Here is a 524-nt window from a genome sequence, read left to right on the forward strand (position 1 = left end):
CCCTGCCGCCCGCGCAGCCCCGGCAGCTCCAGGCGGGAGTTATCCCGTTCTGCCGTGATAGGAACAGGAAGCGCCGGGCAGGGCTTGGGCAAAGTGCGCATCTATCAGGTATGACTCCTTTAGTTTTCAGAGCTGCGCTGTCCCTAGGGATATAGTGATACTCGTCTGTACAGCCTGTCCTCCAGCACATGGCTGTGATGGAGTAAGGCACAGGAATCACAAAATACAGTCATAGCATCAGTTAGGCCTGGAAAGGTTCTTCAGATCAAGTCAAATCCTTAACCCAGCACTGCCAAGTCCATCACTAAACCACGTCCTCAAGTGCCATATCTACATGTATTTTGTAGATTTCCAGGGTTGGTGCTTCCACCAGTTCCCTGAGCAGGCCGTTCCAATGTCTAACCACCCTTTCAGTAAAGAAATCTTTCCTACTCCTCAATTAAAACCTCCTTATCTCAACCTGAGGCCATTTCCTCTTGTTGCTTGGAAGAAGAGATTGCATGTTACTTGGGAGAAGAGATTGA

This window comes from Geospiza fortis, unplaced genomic scaffold, assembly GCF_000277835.1.
Source record: "Geospiza fortis unplaced genomic scaffold, GeoFor_1.0 scaffold443, whole genome shotgun sequence".
Lineage (NCBI taxonomy): Eukaryota > Metazoa > Chordata > Aves > Passeriformes > Thraupidae > Geospiza > Geospiza fortis.